Raw genomic sequence first — 21,358 nt, forward strand, 5'->3', positions numbered from 1 at the left:
TGACCCAACTCCCAATGTTAACGTGCCTAGGATAGAACAAGGGTTACAGATGTGCACACTTAAGTAATCAGATTATTTTAGGTTTCTTATTTTACATTTTCTCCCTTTGAGGTTTTCAGTTCATTTTTCACTTGAACTGTAAAGGTAAAATGGTCATATTAAAGGTGGAAAACGTCCGGACTGCTGTTGGCCCTTGGATTGGCCTTTCGGGCCCCCTCCTCCTGGACTCTTGGAGGAACCTCGGTGCGGTTCCTTGAGGGGGGGGGGGGTTATGTAACGGTTTCAGTTCCTTTGTGTTTTGTTCCTGGGTTTCCTGTTTTATTTTGTAGTATTTCCTGTTTTGTTGTTATTTTGAGTTTTACCTTGCCCCATCAGTCCTGAGTGTTTCCACCTGTGTCTTGTTGCCTTGTATGTATTTAAGTCCTGTCTTTCCCTTCCTCCTGTGCTGGTCCATATTGTGTTGTTCTCTGGTTTAGTGTTTTTCGAGTCTCTAGCCTGCCGTATGCAGTGGTTTTGTTTTTGTAGTTTGATTATTAAAGCCCCGTTTCACCTGCAACCTCCTGCCTCCTCTCCTCTCTGCGCCTGGGTACTCCCTCATCCGCTCCCCGTAACAGCAACAGTAACTCTTGTGCTATCCTAGGCACTTTCACATTGGGAGTTGGGTCATCTAGACCCACTAGACAGTGCTCTGAACCTTTTTTCTTCAATGATTTGTGATCTTCACTGGTGTCCATGGATTACATGAAATCTTTCCACCTTTTTCATGGTAGGAAGAACACATCAATGTAAGGGGGGGGGGGGTCATCTAAGATAGCACAAGGGTTCAGCTGCCACTAGATGCTTGAATCCAGTCCAAAGTAACAAAAAAACAACAAACTGTTTAAATTCTTTGTATTGCAAGTCAATTGTACGGTCAGAAGCAGGAGAAGATGGAGGGAATGACCCTGGAGCAGCAGAGAGTCCAGTCAGGATGCAGCTCCACAGCACAGAGAAGCAAGGCCTCTGGAAGAAGAGAGAAACTGCTGAGTCCCCAAGTTCTTGTTTAGCAAACATGACTTTCTAATAACCCACAAGGTTAATTCTGTCTATGTAGTAACATTGAACTTCACAACAGATAAGCAAAGATCTGAAAGGAGCAGTTTTGCTTACTGAGCTGGACCAGTATGAGTCTCCAGGTTTTTCATGAGAATTTCTGCCAGAGCAACAGAGAACAGTTCTGTAGTCGTTAAGGTAAAGCAGGTTTCTGGGGGAGTGGAAGAAGACAGGATTTCTTCTACAGCCCCAGAACCTTCTTCTGGGTCAGAGATGGGATGAGGGGGTGGGGCCGAATATCTCAGACCTGATCTGCCTCCTGGTTGGACAGATCTGGACTGACAGCCTTACTCCTGTTCAGACCATTGACTGTAAATAGGAACTGGACTGAGTGAACACCCCCATCCAAGGGGCCAAAATCCCATAGACTTCTATAGAGCAGTGTTTTTCAACCAGTGTGTGTGCCGCAGGACACTAGTGTGCCGTGGGAGATGGTCAAGTGTGCCGTGGGAAATTGCCCTCATTCACTGATCTAAAAACATTAACCATCTCCAGGATTTCAGCTCTGTGTTCATCCAAACAGGCCCTGATAAAACACTGAGGAGTTAGGAATATAAAAGATCTTAAAATACTTTTTCTTTGCGTTTATTTTATTTTATTAAAGACATTTTGATAAGAATGACGTTACCACGATTCAGCTGCAGCTTCGGATGTATTTAGGAAAAGTCCCGCCCCTTTAACTGTCTCCACCAATCATTCTTGGGGGGCTTAATCACACATCATCAGTCTGACCAATCAGAAGTGGTTAAAGTCTTCACTTCCTTGTCCCGATTTAGCTCGTAAAGTCGCTCAGTTCTAACAAAAATACCAGCTAAAGCTCGTCTTTAGCGGTGTAGCTTTCCACAGAATCCGGTATCAGACCGTGGAACAAGTGAACAAAACAATGAAGCTCCGAAAACCGATCTCCGGCCGTTTTATGCACTACATCTCCCATGATGCATTGGGTTGTGAGAGTGACGGCGCACAAAGAGATCTGTTGTTAAACGTCTTGAAACCAACGAACACACATCAAACTGTTTTTAAATCTTTTAACTTAACTTTTTATTGCATCTTTTAGAAAAAAACAGCTGCAGTTTCCAGCTTTTTCTGCAACAATTATCTCAAAAATGCATGTGAGATTGTGGAGGGACTGTAGATCAATACAGACTATGAGTTTCTCCTTTTTTTCTTTTTTTTTTGGATGCTGGTGTGCCTCGGGATTTTTTTTAAGGTTAAAGTGTGCCGTGGCTCAGAAAAGGTTGAAAAACTCTGCTCTAGAGAAATGACCAGCTATTACTCAGACATTCTATTAGTAAAAAATGACCAATCTTACTCTGATACCTTTTTCTTAACATTTTCTTGCTAACCCTGTTTTTCTTTTCTTTATCGCATGTTATTCAAGTTATGAACCAATCAGATGGCTCAGTAAAAGATGTGGTGCCCGCTGGACCCCACCTCAAATGTTCACAATGTTTGATTGACAGATTATCTCGAGCCGCCTTTAGTGGAAGGGGTGTGGACTTCGAACAACTCACTCCTGATTGGCAACAGTCGTTGCCATAGAAACGCTGACTCAGACCGACTCGGACCAATCACTGTCGACTAACTCCAAATGGCGGCGCCTGTATTGTGGATAAATGGCGACTCAATAGGCTTAATTTGGCTGGAACAGGAGGTAAGGACCTTCCTATGTGTGACATCACAGCCAGCTGTGTCCATCTCTATATACAGTCTATGGTTCAGACCCTTCAGCCAACGTTTGTGACACATTTTCATCAGTGCAGATGCTTTCTCTGTGTGTGTTTATCTTACAGCCATTTGAACTGCAACATTTGAGAATATTTGAACAGAATCTCAAGAATGGTTCTAATAATGAACCACATTCTAACCATTCGTTCATCTTAGATCCTCCTTCCAGTCAGAAAAACGTCCTCATCATTGCTGTGGTTTGCAGACTCATCTGGATCTTCTCAGTTCCTTTATCTGATGTTTGCACACAACCTCTAGTGTACGTGAATACAAACTCTCTGCACGCAGAGCGCCGCTCTCCCTCCATCTTTTTCATCACAGTAAACCCTTGTTCAAGGTCAGCTGTGGTTATTGGGATGCTGAGAAGAGCAGCTGACAGACAGCGCAGTATTCTGGTCATGGGGGGCCAAAACCTCTGAAAGGTTCCAGAGATGATGAAAGCACCAGAATCCAAAGGACTCAGCCTACTGAGGCAGATGGAGTGTGACAGGAAAGCTGTGGGTCAAGGGAGGATGGGAGGCATTGGAAGCAGCTGTCCAAGGAGCATGTTCCTTTGGATCCGCTCCGTGTTGACTTAGTCTGATTGCTGATCTTCCACGTCTCTGACTTTGTTCCAGCCCAGGTTTTGGCTCTACCGTCATGGACTGGGGTGGATTGCTGTTTGTTGTTGCTGGCTGCTGGTTGCTGTAGAGCAGGGGTCGGGAACCTTTTTTGCCAAGAGAGCCATAAATGCCACATATTTTTAAATGTAATTTCGAAAGAACCATACATTAATGTAGTGTCCCTTTCCCACACTGAGGCACGGAGACTTAACCTTTTTTAAGGTTCTTTGTTCTGGTTACTGCAGGCCGTAACAAACGCCGTACAATTAATTCAGCAACTCCTGAATCTCTCCCGCCGAGATGAGAGAGAGCGCTTCTCCCAACTTTATATTCCCCCCTCCCGCTCCAGCCCTCCCATTTCCCTTATTCGGCCCATAGCTGAACCCCATTGGTCCAAACTACCTAACAACAGGCTGAGCGACAGAACTGAGGGCCAATCAGATCTCTGCTTGACGCGTTCAATGAACTCCAGAACTTATAAAGCGGCCCAACAGCCACCCAGTCCAAGTCAGTCCACGATCATATGTTTAAAACTAAATATACAAATGAATGTGTGCATTTGATGTAATTTCAACATTTTTAAAGTACAATAAGTCTGTGGATTCTTTTTAATAACATTGTTATGCTGTTGCTAATAAATGATGAGTATTTCTCGTGGTAGTTTTGCTGATGGTTTAGTCTGGTTGATACGTGGTGAGTTTCTGCTTCATGCAGGCGTTGAGACTTTAAACGTGATCGTAGGTCTGAATGTTCTGTAGATGTGAGACAGACTGCTCACATGCAGACGTGGAGCCAAACACACACTCACACGCTGCAGTGAGTGACGGGCAGCGGGTTTTACGTTTTTACAATCCCTGCGAGATTCACCTGCTGTCCCCACAACACCTCAGCCCCACCCTCTGCTTTCTCCCTCACACATCCCGTCTCCGCATCTGCGCACTCTTTCTCAGAGACGGGAGCGCGCAGTTTTAGGCACGTCAATTCACAGGTTTCCAGCTGGCACAAACTCTGTGAAATAATAGATAATAGTAACTGATAGTGCTGGCGCAGATTTTTCTCTCTAAGCACCGCTACTACTGCGCGCCTCTGGCATCGCATCGCGCCCGAGAAGGACTGGCCTAATGAAAAAAAAAAAAAGTATAATTAAAGATTTGTCTGCGAGCCACATGTGACCATCAAAAGAGCCATATATGGCTCGCGAGCCATAGGTTCCCGACCCCTGCTGTAGGGATTTAGGGAACCCTCACAGTTCACAGGTTTCTGAATGTTGTGGTTGGTTTCCAAAGTGTTTTTTTGGAAAGTCACCTTCCTGTTTGTGGCTCCTTGGTTTTTCCATCACATCTCCACCTGCTTCTTGGTCCTCGTCTTAGTTTGAAATGTGTCTGTCAGTAATGCTGTCTTCTTCACTGACAGCTCTATAAAAATGTTATCAAATAAACTAAAAAAATCAAGGATCAAACAATGATTTATCAAATCCGTGATCCCAGCAAAAGTTCAGCTGTTACCTACAAAAATCTGAATTACAACAAAAACAGGAAATCTAAGCAGAAATGATGAGTGATGCTGAACAGAGAGTAGATTAAAATAAATGATCCAGTGATGCTTTCAGTACCACAGATGTGAGGAGAAAGACTTGGATGGAGCTGGAAAAAGCAGAAATACGTCCCAAATGTCTCCTTAGAATGGGATTAACCTCAGAAGATCTAGATGTTCATTAGACTCCAGACTGAAAGTATTGCATCGTTTTTGGACGGACACACCTGCAGGTCCTGAACAACACTCCCCTCTGTGGGAATCAATGGCTGAACCCCCCCAAAAAGCTGGATCTGTTTTGAACCAGAGGTCAGATCTTCATGAAAGTTTCCCCTTTGTGAAGCTGCTAAACAGAAGAAAGCAGCTTTGAAGATCAGAGTTTTTCAGACAAAAGTCTTGGTGTGAAATAAATCAGGAGGTAAAGAATCAAACTCAACGTTGCGTTGAACTGGACTTCCATCGATCTGTGGCTCAGTGGTGACTGTCAGACGTGTGTTCATGTTTTCAAAAACCTACATGATTTGAAAGCTTGAATTTCAACCTTTGGAGTCATAAATGAGTGCTGAGCATGTCTCCCAGCTCAAAATACTTTGATGATGATGATGATGAGTGCAGATGAAGGTTTGATTTAAAGAGAAAAACTTCTGATTTAAAATGACAGAAATACAGAGGAGAAAGAGAACGTTTGTCTCAGGTTGGAGGGAAAAGAAAAGTCAGAAGTGTATTTTTGATCAGCGGATAATATCACATCTGTGAGAAAAAAGTTCTTGTTAAGTAGAGACCTCCAATCTCCTTTCACAGTAACCATGACAACACCCACCTATAAGTTGAACAAATTCCCCCTTTGACTATTAAAAATGAGAGGGGCGGAGAGTTTCCTATTTTGAACATATGTGGATCAAACACTACAGCAAATGTCAAAAGGTTGTGAGTAAGGTGTAGAGTGCCGTGCCTAAACCAGACTTTACAGTCTGAACAGAGACCCTGGCTCCAAATCTGTGGGAAGACACAATAGTTGGAGGAGCTTCTTCATTGACTTTAGTCATAAACTGAATTTCAAATCCTCCATGTAAACATTTAAAGATCATTGAGACGTAGCTGAAAATCCACCAAGAGATGAACAAATAAATGTTAGAATTTCTTTCAGGGCTGAAAAGGTCCAGAAGTTGTTTCAGTTGAAAATCTAAAGCTTCCTGTTCATTGGAAAGACAGCAATAAGAGTTCCTACCAAGATGCTAAAGACAGAGATCATCTCCTCAATGAGCTGAACATTTGAAGATTTCATTTGCTGAAATTCACACAGACATGCTGAATGGAGGAGAATCAGAGCCAAGCACCAGAAGCAGAAAGAAGATCCATCACCTTTCTGACTCTGAATGCAGTCCAATCAGAAAATGTTTGCACCATGCAAAAGGTGAAACATGAAACGCATAACACAGAGGAGTTCCTGTGCAGCATGACAGAAAGAAACGGCGTGAAAAGATGTGTTGTGAAATCTGCCGTTTTCACAACCCGCTCATTTTTTGCTTCCTGTGTAGAAATGTGCAGAGGACCAACGTACTTCCTGTTTCAGGCTGGAAGGCTTTAACAGAACTTTACATGTTTTATCTTCTCTTTGTTCTTTGATTCAAGTTGTAAAAAAATGGGATTCTGAGTCATTGAATTCTGATCCTATATAGAATTTAGCCAGTAGATGAAGTCATAGACAGAGGCGCTAGAATGGGACTCTTCTTCTGTGTTTATTGCACGTGTTCCAGCACAGAACTACGTTGTCATCTTTCCATGAGTAACACCTCAAAGAGCTGCAGAGGTAACAGCAGTTGTGTTTGGGTTTCATGAGGGGACAGCAGAGGCTAAAAATACTACCTTTGTTAATCACAGGTTAATTTTGGAGAGCTGTGTGGGACCGCCTCACTGTGTCATTCAATTCCTATGTCTCACAGAAAAATGACTGACTTCCAGTCAGCCACCCCCCCCCCCCCCCCCCCCCCCGTTCAGGCTCCCTGCTTCAACTAAAGCAGCTGTTCTCTCATGACTTGGACATGTCAAAGCCTGATGGCTGACTTGGCTGGATGTAGGACTGTGAAGGAGCTCAAATGCAGTGAGGGTCCTAAGGCAAGAGCCTTTGCACTGCTGCCTATCTGGGTCTCCCTGGACCCTAAAAAATACAGGCTGGGGTCAAGAAGGACATCCAGCATAGAAACTCTCTGCTGCAATGTCAGACAAGTCATCAAACTTCTTAGTGTCTTTTGTGTTACTGCAACACAAACTTTGCTAAAATTCCATATTTGAACATTTCTGACTGAGAAAAACATTCAACCCTATTGTATGAATATTCTTCCCTGACTGAGATTGAGGAGATGACCTTTTTCCCTTTTTTGGGCGCATCCACACATGACTTGTATGACAGGAAAGGTCCCACTCATCATTGAATGACAATCTGCAGGTGACGGTGAACTGAGGGCAGCACCAAAAATGGTCAACTCTCAGACACAAAGCACCAGCTTCTCAGGACTCGAAGGCATGAGTGTTCATCTGGTCACGGTTTTTCTGATTGGCGTTTTCCATCCTGACGTGTTGACTTCCTCTTTTTTCACGCAGCTCTTCAGCATAAAAGACTGCGCTCCTCTGCTCAGCACACATGGACAGACGCTCACAGCATCTGCAGGTCCAACTTCAGCTCCACTTTGAATTCTACCATGTCTCTCTCAGCCAGCCAGATGTTTCTGCTCAGCCTTGCTGCTGTGACCGTCCTTGTAGCTCTGCAAGGTAAAACTCAACGTGTCGAAGCTGCTTCAAAGCCTACAGCTACTGTAACCACCAGGATTCCAGGACTGACTGGATATTTACGTAGAAGTGGAAGCAAAGTTATATTAATGTTGGATTGATGTCAATTAATGTTGAAGACAGTGATGTTTGTCATGTTCAGTCCCTGCAGCAGAATGCGCTTTCGTTGGTCGGCCGTGCTGTTATCCTAAAGATCAAAAACTGGATCATGGCGGTGTCAAAGAGTGTTACAGACTAACTCCCTTCAAAGGATGCAGCTATCACTTCTTTATGTAAGAACTACAGATGCTGTCTGCATTAATCCATTGTCTTCCATTCAGACCGTTAAAGAAAAGGGATAAAAGTCTGTTGAACTCTGATGAAAACATTTACTTTTCCCTCATGCAGAGCTATTGACCATGATGGGACTCAACATTGCATCAAACCAAAATCCAGATTGTTTATAAATCGCATAAAAAAGGTGAGTTCTGACCCAAAAACATATTATTATTATTTATTGATATTTTGGTTGATTTGAGTGAAAACTGCACAAGAAACTTCATGTGATGTTCTTCAATAACTGTAAATGTTGTTTTTTCTTCTGGGTTGCAGCTTGGCTTAAGCTGCCGTGACTGAGACCATCACTGAAGAGCCGTCAAATCCAATTATTCCTGAGGTTCTGTTTATCACTGTGGCAAAGAGACTATCAGATTTCTAACTCTTGAGTTATTTATACATGGAAAAACATTTATTCTATTTATTTAATATTATTTATCTTTTTTGTAAGGTATGTTTTTTTTAAACCTGGAAGACAGAATAAACTGTGATTAAGTGTCATTGGTCTCCATGCATGATGGTTATTTTCATCTGAAAGAACATGAGGGGGGGGGGGGGGGGGGGGGCTCACACAGAGAAAACTAAGACAACCTCCTCTATGTACCACAACCGCGCCATGGCTGCCCACATCTACGCAGCATCGCCGCCCTAACCGCCCACCTTTTATCAAGACTTGTCAAAGCTGCATCTGCTAAATATGCTAACAATGCATGTTAACCCTTGTGCTATCCTAGGCACTTTAACATTGGGAGTTGGGTCATCTAGACCCACTAGACAGAGCTCTGAACCTTTTTTCTTCAATGATTTGTGATCTTCACTGGTGTCCATGGATTACATGAAATCTTTCCACCTTTATCCACCTTTGTCATGGTAGGGAGAACATGTTAATGGAAGGGGGGGGTCATACGATAGCACAAGGGTTAAAGAAGTTACTGGAGGCTAACTGGGCCTTTTCATCATTTCAAAGATGAACACAACAGTATACATTTCACATTTCTGAATGTTATCTTTATATACCATGGTCACTTACTAGTGATGGGACGAGCGACACTGGTGCATCAGCACAGTGCCGAGAGCTCAAGAGGGAAACCTCGTATCGGTGCGTTTACTGCTTTAAGAAAGGATCACGTGACCGATACAGGAACTGTATCGTTTGGATGTGCCGCGCCAAAGTGTGTTTATCCGGAAACAAACTGTATCAACATGTCGTGGGTTTGTCGGATGGAGTTCTGCTTGATCCTGGATCGTCCTAGGAAGTTTTCCCCGGTGTGGAATAATTTTGATCTCTTGACGCCAAACAAGGTAAATCTTTTTCTCCTTTATATACTATTTTTTACAGTGGCGCATTGCACTCACTTTATCAGTTTATCAAGTGAATGACCTGTGATACATATGATAGTCAGTTAAAGAGCCTTACAGTTGCTTTTATTCATGTTATCATGTAATTATGAGATCCTGATCTCGTAATCATGAGATAGGGTGTCTATTTTCTATAACATGTGAATGTAATGTTCTGGTAAGAGGTTTGAATTGTTTTCAGATAAATTAACTTTGTTATGTTATTGTAGCTGAAGTGTCGGCTCTGTTCCACAGAGCTATCTTATATCAATAACAGCACTTCATCAATGCTGAGGCATTATAGAGCTACGCATGGCAATGAAGAATTGGCAGATACTCGTGAGAATACCCCAGGTATGTGAAATTCTCTCTAAAAGTTGTGCTACAAAAAAAAACATGCATGCAAACAGACAGGCTCCAGGCCTGGTATCAAACCTCCAACCCTCTTGCTGTGAGGCAACAGTGCTAACCACTACACCACCATGTCGTCTTATGTCTATTTGATATTGTTTGTAAAAATTACAGTCCTTTTATTAAGCTTTTGACAAAATAGTTCCTCTTGGCTTGCAGTGGATGAGGCAGTGGTCAATATGATCAAAGACTGTCAGGATTCAGGGAGCTCCTGAAGCTTCTTGTACCCTCGTATGCTCTACCAAGCAGAAAGGTATGTTTAAGGATTTTTATTATATGTTTGTACTAACTACATAACTATATTTTATTGGTGTAACCGTATTTGTATGGTTATTTTCAGACCATCAAGGACTTGGTGAGCCAGAGATATGAGGAGGAAAAGGAGAAAACCAAAAAGGATCTCCAGAGTGCCGTTGCTGTTACTTTAACAGCTGATATGTGGACGTCTATGAATATGGAGGCATATCTAGCAGTTACTGGCCACTATGTGGACAAAGAAAGCCATGAACTCCAATCATCAGTCTTGGCAGTGCAGCATTTTCCTCAAAAACACACAGCAGCAAACATTGCCACGGTTAAAAGGAGCCTCATGGAGGAGTGGGGCATAGCAGGAAAGGTCAGGTGTCTTGTCACTGATGCAGCAGCAAACATGACTGCACGTGCTCGAATGCTGCAAATACGGCACACCATTTGTATAGCCCATTCCCTGAATTTAACTGTGAGAAAATCATGTGATCAAATCCCAACAATAACTGAAATACGCAACAAAACACGACACATTGTGACATACTTTCGATGGAGCGTGACTGCTAAAGAGAAGCTCACTCAAATACAGCAACAGCTGGGAACACCGGGCCATAAATGAATAAATGAGGCACCAACACGATGGAACAGCACCTACCAAATGTTTGAAAGAATGACTGAGCAGAAGGAGGCAGTCTGGGTGTCACTGGCCTCACTGAGACATGATATTACGCCACTGACTCCTGAAGAATTTCAGCTACAAGAGAACTGTCTGAGGAAAAAAGGGTCTCTGGGTCGAAGGTCATTCCCATGATGAGAATGCTCCACATTGAGCTTCAACGTCAGGCCACAACAGTAACAAAAACAGCTGCTCAGCAACTGGCTAAAAACCTGAGGAAGCGGCTAACTGACGCTATTTGCGGCATGGAATCTCTGTGTGATGACTCTGGCAACTCTGTTAGATCCCAGATTTAAAAAGAATAGATTCAAAAAAAGGCAAAAGGCAAGTGAAGCGGTGAAGAGACTGCAGTCAGAATGTGCAGAAGAAATGAGGAGCCAAGAGAAGAAGAGCCTAGCTCTTCACATGGGTCAGAACCCAGTTCAGGTATGAAAATACATTCTGTATTTGTGATATGATATATCATGTGATAATAAAGTAACGATTAACTATTTTTGGAAAACTTTAGATATGGAGGTTGCAGAGACCCAGAAGACGAGGAACGCAACAGCTAAAGTCCAACGCTACCTGGCAGAAACAAACACACCCAGAAACCAAGATCCTTTGCAATATTGGAAATGGAACCAGGAAATATACCCACATCTTCATCATCTTGCACTTAAAACCCTCTGCTCACCATCATCGTCTGTACCATGCGAAAGAGTATTTTCCAAGGCTAGGGAGCTGGTGTGTAAGAGGAGAAATGGCCTTGGAGCAAAGACACTCCAAAAACTTTTGTTTCTCAATTAAAATTCATGAACTAATCACTTTTTTGTCTTTTGTTTCATAGGATTTAACAGTTAAGATTCAAAGAGGTTCATTGTGTCTATAAAATTATACTGCTTATTTAAATTATTTTTTTATCAGACACTGGTTTGTTTTGTAAGACATTACAAAATAAACCAGTGTCTGATAAAAAAATAATTTAAATAAGCAATTTAACAGTTAAGTTGACAAATGTGCACATAAGTTAAAAAATGGTAACTCTGAATTTTTACTCTAATTTGCTGTAGTTTACATACCAACTCAGTTTTAGTATTTACACGAACAAAGAATTTCTTTACCTGCAATGATTCTAAAACTACTGCAGGGGTCACTATTGGGTGACCAACACAGTATCAATACAGTGCCGACACAGTTTGTTTAGTGTGTCAATACACTCCTTGAGGTATCATCGTCCCATCATTAGTAACAACTACCTCTAACGGAGCTCACAGGTGGAGGCCGGGGACGAGGGTGGGACGACAAACGCAGCCCTGCAGTGAAGAAAGATGAACAGCTTACACACCTGGACTTAAATAGGACGCTGAACAGGTGAGTAATTAACTGAACCGCCCTGGCGGAGTAACCGAAGTAAACGCCTGCCAGAGTTATCTGCCTGAAATTGCTCCCAAGGTCGCTCACTTGCTTAACTTAATTAGAAACGACTGATCCAGATTTTAGCTGCTGCTTCATTGTGTTTTGTTACAGAGGATAATCTGTAAACTTTCAGACAGATGAGTCGGAGCAACGCCACAGCTTCAGATACTTCAGACAACAACGTCATGTGAGTTTAAGTTAAATAGAAGAGCTTTTTATTGAAAGTCCAAATAAAAAGCAGATGATATAACGTATTTGTTTAACTACATGGCTTCATCATTCTTGCCAGAGACTTTAACCACACTGATCTCAAAGCAGTCCTACCAAAATGTCATCAGCATCTGCACTTTCCAACAAGAGGAAATAACAGACTGGACCTTGTTTACACTCCTCACAAAACAGCCAACAGAGCAACCCCCCTCCCCCACATCGGAGCATCAGACCACATCAGTGTTATGCTAACAGCTGCATACAGACAAAGGGGGAAACTTGCAAAAGCAGTAGAAAGTAAGAGTGTGGCCAGAGGGAGCATCCTCTGCCCTTCAGGACTGCTTTGAAACAACAGACTGGGACATGTTTAACAAACTGCCACCTACAACAACCTGACAGACATCAAGGAGTACACAGATACAGTAACCTCCTACATCACAAAGTGCATCGATGATGTGACACACAAAAAGCATCATCATTCGAGCCAATCACAGCCATGGCTGACAGGGGAAGTCAAAGGGCTGATGAGGGCCAGAGACAATGCCTTCAGAGCAGAGGATGAAGCTGGCCTAAGAACAGCAGGAGCCGACCTGTCCCTGGGCATCAGGAAAGTATCTTCTCACTTCAACAACAGCAGAGCAGAGATGCACGGAGCCTGTGGCGGGGCATCCAGGCCATCACAGACTACAAGCCTGCACCACAGGGCTGTGAGAACAACACCCCCTTTCTCAGCAACCTGAACAGCTTCTTTTCACGCTTTGAAGGACTAAACAGCACACACCCACAGAAAACGCCCCCCTCCCCCCAGGATCAAACTCTGCACCTGACAACTGCCACCGTGAAGAGGACACTCTCCACCATCAACCCACGGGTCCAGACAATATCCCGGGCCGTGTGCTGAAGGACTGCGCAGAGGCGCTAAAAGATGTCTTCACCGCCATCTTTAACATCTCCTTGGAGAAAGCCATCGTCCCATCATGCTTCAAGGCTACCACCATCATACCTGTGCCAAAGAAACCATCACCATCCTGCTTCAATGACTACCGCCCCATAGCACTAACGCCCATCATCATGAAGTGCTTTGAACGGCTAGTCATGTCACACATCAAGTCCACTCTTCCCCCCACCCTGGACCCCTTTCAGTTTGCATACCGACCCAAACGATCGACAGAGGACGCCATTTGTTCTGCTCTTCATCCAGCTCTCACCCACTTAGACAAAAAGCACGCATATGTGAGAATGCTGTTCATAGACTTCAGCTCTGCATTTAACACAATAATACCACAGCAACTCATCTGCAAACTGGACAAGCTGGGTGTTAACACCATCACCCCATCTGCAACTGGCTGCTGACTTCCTCAGCCAAAGACCACAAACAGTACGTGCCGGCAACAACACCTCAAATACAATCATTCTCAACACCGGGGCACCCCAAGGCTGTGTGCTTAGTCCGCTGCTCTTCACCCTGCTGACACATGACTGCACAACAACCCACAGCACCAACTACCTTGTGAAATTTGCAGACGACACAACTCTGGTGGGTCTCATCACCAAGGGCGATGAGACCCACTACAGGGAAGAGGTAGATCTGCTACAAAATAGTGCAGAGATAATAACCTCCAGCTAAGTGTCAGCAGGACAAAGGAGATTGTTGTCAACTTCCAGAGGGGCCACACTCAACACCTGCCACTGATCATTGATGGTACTGCTGTGGAGAGAGTGAGCAGCACAAAATTCCTAGGGGTACACATCAGTGAGGACCTCTCCTGGACCGCAAACACCACATCATTGGCAAAGAAAGGTCAGCAACGTCTCTGCTTCCTGTGGAAACTAAAAAGATCAGGTGCTTCACGAGCCATCATGACCACATTCTACAGAGGAACCATCGAGAGCATCCTCTCCAGCTGCATCACTGTGTGGGGGGGCAGCTGCACACACAGCAACAGGAGAGCCCTGCAGCGCATAGTCAACACAGCCAGGAGAATCATGGGAGCCCATCACCCGCCTCACCCGCAAAGCACTAACAAAAAATAAGGAAGCACATCACCCTGCACACAACCTGTACAGCCTTCTGCCCTCAGGGTGGTGGGGGGGGGGGGGGGTGTGTGTTGTACAGGAGCCTCCGCTCCCGCACCACCAGACTCAGAAACAGCTTCACACACCAGGCCATCAGGAAGCTAAACACACTCTCCCCACCTACCCACCACCCTTCTCCCCCCATGAACAGTTCTCAAACGAGCCCCCCCCCCTGCTGCCTTAAGTGCACTCGCACTTTATTGGCAAATGTTGTAAATTGTCTTTCTTTTCTTTCCTTTTATTTTCTTCTCTTGAACAGGCATGAGAGAGTAAGAAATAGAATTTGTGATGCACATGTGAAGAATCGACAATAAAGTTGACTTTAACTTGATGGCTTGGTTGCAGTGGAAGGACAAGATTGTCAGGTTAGGGAGGGCTGGTGATCACGAAGGACCCAAAATGCAGAGACGGGAGGCACACGGTCCCAGGGCAAGGGGTTTATTCACAAACAGAAGGCGCTGCTAAGCAGGGGGGTATTCCAGGAAGCATGTTTAAACTACCCTGACTTTAAGCCTGAACTCTGGCTGAAATCCTCCTGAACTTGTTTACTCTGGGTATGTTGGTTCCAAAAGACCGGATATGAGTTGGCGTAATTACGCTTGACTTGGTAACCCTGGGTTAATGCTCATGCACAGCAGGTACATAAAGACATTCTCAATGGATCGCTGATTTACGGAGTCACCATGGAAACGCGTGGTGAAATAAAAAGAAAGCGCTATACTTTAGTGAGACGGAGTTGAACATTTTAATGACGGCGTATGAAGATTAGACGTCCATCAAAAAACTAACACGGCTGCATCATCAAAAGAAAGAGTTTCTGCTTGTAGTAGAAGTACAGACAAAGTAAACGTATTAGTTTCTGATCTTATTTCCATTTTCATGTGACGCATGAAAACTGGAATACCCCAACCAAAGCTCACTGTGGGCTAACCAGGTAAACAGGACAGAAGACGGACACGGAAATGACAGCCAGGGAAGAGTCGTTAATGGACCAGGGGGGTATTCCAGAAAGCAGGTTATGCTAGCTCCCACGGTAAGTTTGAGGCTAAGGAAGTTGATAACCTTAGCTTTCGGTTCCAGAAATGGAGGTATGTTTCAGGGTAGGTCAAGTTACCATGGCAACTCATGCTCTGAACATAACCTGGTCCGGAGCAGGTTTAGTTGAAGGTTAGTTTGTTTACAGAGAGGTGAAGCAGCATGGCGTGTCCATTTGAAGATGATTTAGTGGATGAAGAAGCTCAGATAATACTTTTTCCACCATGAGTGAGAGGGTGATAAGACCACATATGGATGTTGGAAAGATAAACTTTTTTACTTTGATCTAACTTAATTATTTGCTTCAGTTAAGATAAATCATTTTTTGTTAGGTCACCTTAAAAATAACACATAGTTTTCAGACAATTATTTTCCTTTTATTCAAATTAATTCAATCAAGTAGGTGTAACTTTGATGCTGCTGTTAAATCGGCACCGCAAGGGATTCTGGGATATCATTCCCTTTGCCTGTCTGGACGGATTTGGGTTTAAGTGTGGGTTTTTTACAAAATGTGTTTAGTTGTTTTTTTTGGTCCTACTATGCTTACGTCTCTGCACCATGAGTGAGAGTAAAGTAGAGGATGATGAGTTTATATAGCACTTCTACCACCCAAACCTGTTATGACAGTGATGGAATATTCTGTGATGAATTTTTGCACTCCGTGCATTTTTTTCCGTTCTTTTTATTGTTATAAAAATGAGCATATCTGCCGGCTCAAACTTAGACATATGAAAGTTCAAGAAATATAAGTAATTAAGATGGAAAAAAGATTAATGAAGTAATGTGACATTTAGTTAGATAAATACGTAAATTTGAGTTGTATAAACAATTATTGAGTTTGAATAAATTTAACTAAATTATCTTTCAGCCGTGTTACTTTTTTGATGGACTTATAATTTCTATCCGCCGTCATTAAAATCTCAGACTCCGTCTCACTTCCGTCTCAAGTGTCGCGCTTTCTTTTTTTTTTTCTCCACGCGTTTCCATGGTGACTCCAGAAATCGGCGATCTATTGAGAATGTCTTTATGTACCTGCTGTGCGTTAACCCAGGGTTACCAAGTCGAGCGTAATTACGCCAACTCATATCCGGTCTTTTGGAACCGACATACCCAGAGTAAGCAAGTTCAGGCGGATTTCAGCCAGAGTTCAGGCTTAAAGTCAGGCTAGTTTAAACATGCTTCCTGGAATACCCCCCAGCACAAGAGGAAGGCAGAGACGAGACTTAAATACAGACAGGACAGACAAGACACAGGTGAACATGATCAGGAGAGATTGGAACCAGTTCATAACAGTAAACCTAACAGTAAACATTAAATCTTTTAAAATAAATCAGGAAACAGGGGCCTGTTTCAGAAAGGAGGTTCGACCAACTCTGAGGTTGAACTTGAACTCTGAGTTGGTCAATCGGGAGATTAACAACTCTGAGTTCTCTGTTTCAGAGAAGCTGATCGGAGTTAGGTCAATCAACTCTGAGTGGACTGATTCGGAGTTAAGCGTGCGCACCGCGACTATAAGAAGCCATTATCAATGGAGCGCAGATATCACGAGTCACCATGGCAACCGTGAAAAAAAAGAGGTCTGCGTATTTTTCGCCAGCTGAACTTGACGTGCTGCTGCAGAGTTACAGTGAATATGAGCACATATTCCGGAAGAAAAGCAACACCGCTGCATCTGCAAAACAGAGACAGTTAGCGTGGAAAAACATAGCTGCTCAAGTTAATGCGCAAGTTTGCATTTAAATCATTGTTATAAAATATTGACTGTAATAACTTTTTAAATAGCGTAAGGAGTGAAATAAAAAATGGGGATATTAAGGTGTACTTTTGAAGTGTTATTCCTGGTGTAAATGCATGAAATGCTGCAGAACCAATCTGGGGGGGGGAAATGCCTTTAACGTCGGTAATGTTTAGAGGACTTTTTTGTTAACCTTCCCCTCTTGCAAACGTTGGTCATTTTAATATTAATACATGCAACTGTGTTTTTAAAAGTGAACTTTTGTCTACTGTTGAACCTTTCGCTGCGCGAAGACTTCTCCTTTCTTTTCTCTCTTCTTTCCGACCGTGGTCAGAAGCGCAGCGGAGATTTCCTTCAGGGCCGAAGGGAATTCTCCTTCGGGGTTCACTTCCCGTTGGAAACCCTCAACCTTCAGAGCGGATTAAGAATGACTCCAAAACAGTTATTCTGGGAATGACACCTTCTCTTTATTTAACTAAGTGCTCCGTCCTCCGAACACACAATAATTACCACGCACACACCTCTGCTCCGTGCTCACCCCCCCATCTGCACCTGCAATCGCCCCTCCCCTTGTCTCTCGTGGATCGCACCCCGCTCAGCACACACACACTGCAACACTACCATTGTATTGGTCAAGTGGTATAGGTTTATATGGGATTAAGAAAGTAAGCAGTGCTAGCAAATTGTGTTTCCAAAAAATAATTGTTACATTAATCTAATTCAATGTCCCTGATTTCATTTTCATGTAGATGCAATCCTGCAGGAATTAAAAGAACATGGCAGCAGCTAAAAATGAAAAAGAAATCGAGTCTTCTCAAAATCCTCGTACGAGGTAAATGTAATTCTCTATGAATTAATGCAGCCTCCTCGTCTATTGGGTCCTCCAAAAAAGGACAAGCCATTCTTGTCACTTAGACCGTCTCTGTGTGACAGAAATGTGGGCAATGAAGGTTAAAGCGAAAAATACGTCGTTCGTCTTTAAAAAGGGGAGGGGACCGGCAGAAACTTTGAGTTTGGAGAATAAAACCTGCTCCCGACCAGGTTAGGTTCACAGCATAAGTAACCATGGATACGGACTCCGAGTATAAGTTAGCTCTCTTTCAGAAACGGGTTTGACTTACTCTGCTTTCTCTGGTTTAACAAACCTCCCATTCTGAAACGGAAAACCCAGGTTTTCCCTGATTTCAGGGTTAATGCACTCAGAGTTTACACTTAACCTCCTTTCTGAAACAGGCCCCAGAAGTTAAACATGACAGAAACAAGACGGAAAGCAAAAATCAATACAAAGAAACCCAAACCATAACAATGATGAGACGCAGAAATGACCAGAAAAGCAAAGATTCTGATCTTATTTCCATTTTCCCTGTGACTCATATATATATATATATATATATATATATATATATATATATATATATATATATATATATATATATATATATATATATATATATATATACATATATATATATATATATATATATATATAAATAACTTATCCAATTTTGCTAACTTAAATGAATTACTTCTATTGGTAACAATTAATTGAGTTACATTTATTTAACCTAATTTCTTAGGTCAATAAAACTCAATAATTGTTTATTGAACTCAAATTTACATATTTATCTAACTAAATGTCATATTACTCCAAGTCAATTAATCTTTTTTCCATCTTAATGAATTATAATTCTTGAACTCTCATATGTCTAAGTTTGAGCCGGCAGATCCTCATTTTTATAACAATAAAAAGAACAAAACTACATGTACAGAGAGCATAAATTGATTTAGGAATTTTCCAAGATTATCATTACATTAATGATCAGTAGAGGTGCTATATAAACTCATCATCCTCTCCCTTCCTCTCACTCATGGTGCAGAGACGTAAGCATAGTAGGTCAAAGTAACTCGGCAAAACACGGTAAAACACAGTAAAACAGCTAAACAACTAAACACATTTGGTCAAAAACCCACACTTAAACCCAAATCCGTCCAGACAGGCTCATGGTGGAAAAAGTATTATCTGAGCTTCTTCATCCACTAAATCATCTTCAAATGGACACGCCATGCTGCTTCATCTCTCTGTAAACAAACTAACCTTCAACTAAACCTGCTCCGGACCAGGTTATGTTCAGAGCATGAGTTGTTATGGCAACTTGACCTACCCTGAAACATACCTCCATTTCTGGAACCGAAAGCTGAGGTTATCAACTTCCTTAGCCTCAAACTTACCGTGGGAGCTAGCATAACCTGCTTTCTGGAATACCCCCCTGACATTGATCTCTGACAACCCAGGACTTAACCCTTGTGCTATCCTAAGGGGTCCAGATGACCCTCCCTTCCATTGACGTGTTCTCCCTACCATGACAAAGGTGGATAAAGGTGGAAAGATTTCATGTAATCCATGGACACCAGTGAAGATCACAAATCATTGAAGAAAAAAGGTTCAGAGCACTGTCTAGTGGGTCTAGATCAGTGTTTTTCAACCTTTTCTGAGCCACGGCACACTTTAACCTTAAAAAAAATCCCGCGGCACACCAGCATCCAAAAATTTAAAAAAAAGAAGGAGAAACTCATAGTCTGTATTGATCTACAGCGCCTCCCTCCACAATCTCACATGCATTTTTAAGATAATTGTTGCAGAAAAAGCTGGAAACTGCAGCTGTTTTTTTCTAAAAGATGCAATAAAAGTTAAGTTAGAAGATTTAAAAATAGTTTTAGGTGTGTTCGTTGGTTTCAAGACGTTTAACAACAGATCTCCTTTTGCGCTGTCACTCTCACAAGCCAATGCATCATGGGAGATGTAGTGCATGAAACGGCCGAAGATCGCTTTTCGGAGCTTCATTGTTTTGTTCACTTGTTCCACGGTCTGATACCGGATTCTGTGGAAAGCTACACCGCTAAAGACGAGCTTTAGCTGGTATTTATATTAGCACTGAGCGACTTTACGAGCTAAATCGGGACAAGGAAGTGAAGACTTTAACCACTTCTGATTGGTCAGACTGATGACATGTGATTAAGCCTTCAAGAATGATTGGTGGAGACAGTTAAAGGGGCGGGACTTTTCCCAAATACAGCCGAAGGTGCAGCTGAATCGCGGGAGGGTCATTCTTATCAAAATGTCTTTAATAAAATAAAATAAACGCAAAGAAAAAGTATTTTACGATCTTTTATATTCCTAACTCCTCAGGGTTTTATCAGGGCCTGTTTGGATGAACACAGAGCTGAAATCCTGGAGATGGGAAATGTTTTTGATCAGTGAATGAGGGCAATTTTCCACGGCACACTTGACCATCTCCCACGGCACACTAGTGTGCCGCGGCACACTGGTTGAAAAACACTGCTCTAGATGACCCAACTCTCAACGTTAAAGTGCCTAGGATAGAACAAGGGTTAATGTGCTGGTCATTAATGTGAACCTCTATTAACTGTGTCTTTTGGCCTTTGCTAAACTTGAATAACTAGCACTAGATGAAACATAAGGATCATCAAGAAGATGCTAAAAAGACACCAGATCAAGAATGATTATTCTGACTGAGTGAGTGACAAAAATTGGTATTTGGCTTCATGGAGCCAGCAGGTACTTTGTGTTTGGAATGCCAGGGGGGAGGGGTCACTCAGTCCAGTTCTCATCCAGTCAATGAGTAAAAGACAGGAAACCAGCAACTACAGAACTTAAAAGAAAGTACATGCAAAGATGAAAAAATTTCAAATGGAAATAATAATTATTCTAATTATAATTATCATGAAAATTTACAATTAAATTAATAAATTCTAACTCAAATAAAGGGTCTTAATTTCTTGTCCCTCCCTGTTCTTGGATCCCTGCCCACAGTGACTAGAGCAGCAGACCAAGCACCAACACAATCCCCTTTTTATCCGTGCACACAAACATCCCAAATTTAGGATCGGGTAGGGTGGGGCTGCAACTCTAACTTAGCTGTGGAAATGTTTGTTCTCAGAGGGAGGAGTTTTTCTCAGTAAGCCCTTACCGAGTTTGTTGGAGCTGGTTGGGTGGCATATGATTAGGACAGAATTGTGATGCAAATGTCAGCAGGTGTGGCAACGCAACCGTCTGACGAAGCCCTCAGAACACGAGTGCTGCAGAACATACTGTACTGTGAAAACACTGCACTTTCAACGGGTTCCAGTTACAGATTTCTCACTTGATCAGGACTG

General features: G+C 42.7%; 3 long non-coding RNA genes across 3 annotated transcripts; all 3 read left to right on the top strand.

The window, feature by feature from the left end:
* Positions 1–7,872: 7,872 nt before the first annotated feature.
* Positions 7,873–8,558, top strand: LOC144988223 (uncharacterized). The gene is made up of 3 exons (XR_013652065.1): positions 7,873–8,014; positions 8,130–8,202; positions 8,334–8,558. It is a non-coding gene; the product is annotated as an uncharacterized LOC144988223 (long non-coding RNA).
* Positions 8,559–9,560: 1,002 nt separating this feature from the next.
* LOC144988477 (uncharacterized) lies at positions 9,561–11,666 on the top strand. Its single transcript, XR_013652408.1, has 3 exons — positions 9,561–10,059; positions 10,147–11,154; positions 11,237–11,666. It is a non-coding gene; the product is annotated as an uncharacterized LOC144988477 (long non-coding RNA).
* A 259-nt stretch (positions 11,667–11,925) lies between these two features.
* LOC144988476 (uncharacterized) lies at positions 11,926–16,382 on the top strand. Its single transcript, XR_013652407.1, has 2 exons — positions 11,926–12,081; positions 12,238–16,382. It is a non-coding gene; the product is annotated as an uncharacterized LOC144988476 (long non-coding RNA).
* Positions 16,383–21,358: the final 4,976 nt, after the last annotated feature.

This window comes from Oryzias latipes, chromosome 20 (assembly GCF_053564925.1).
Source record: "Oryzias latipes strain Hd-rR chromosome 20, Olatipes_Hd-rR_3.1".
Classification (NCBI taxonomy): Eukaryota; Metazoa; Chordata; class Actinopteri; order Beloniformes; family Adrianichthyidae; genus Oryzias; species Oryzias latipes.